Source organism: Chinchilla lanigera, unplaced genomic scaffold, assembly GCF_000276665.1.
Source record: "Chinchilla lanigera isolate Chin_1 unplaced genomic scaffold, ChiLan1.0 scaffold00013, whole genome shotgun sequence".
In the NCBI taxonomy this organism is placed as follows: domain Eukaryota; kingdom Metazoa; phylum Chordata; class Mammalia; order Rodentia; family Chinchillidae; genus Chinchilla; species Chinchilla lanigera.
In genome coordinates, this window is record NW_004955414.1 from 13884031 (window position 1) to 13884375 (window position 345).

The window sequence follows — 345 nt, forward strand, 5'->3', positions numbered from 1 at the left end:
AGAATTTACTAGATTATGTAAGCAAGCATTTACATCACTTTTAGCCCTATAACACTGTTTGGTTTTGAAATTTACTGGGAAAAAATTTCAAGTGTTTGAAAATGGTGTTTCCCCAAGGAAATGGTGTGTCTGTTCTAGTCAAATATCCAGGACTGCAGAGCGGTGAGTACAGCTGGAGACTATGGACACTATAGGTTCTGCTGCTGCCCGCAGACCTGCCTGTGGTATAAGGCGGCGCCTGACGCCTGTATCCACACTATAACCTGAAAGGTTTGGAAACCTCTCAAGGGAAGGTTTCACAGCCCTGGTTGTGTAACTCGAATCAACACCCTGGGCACTAAGGAG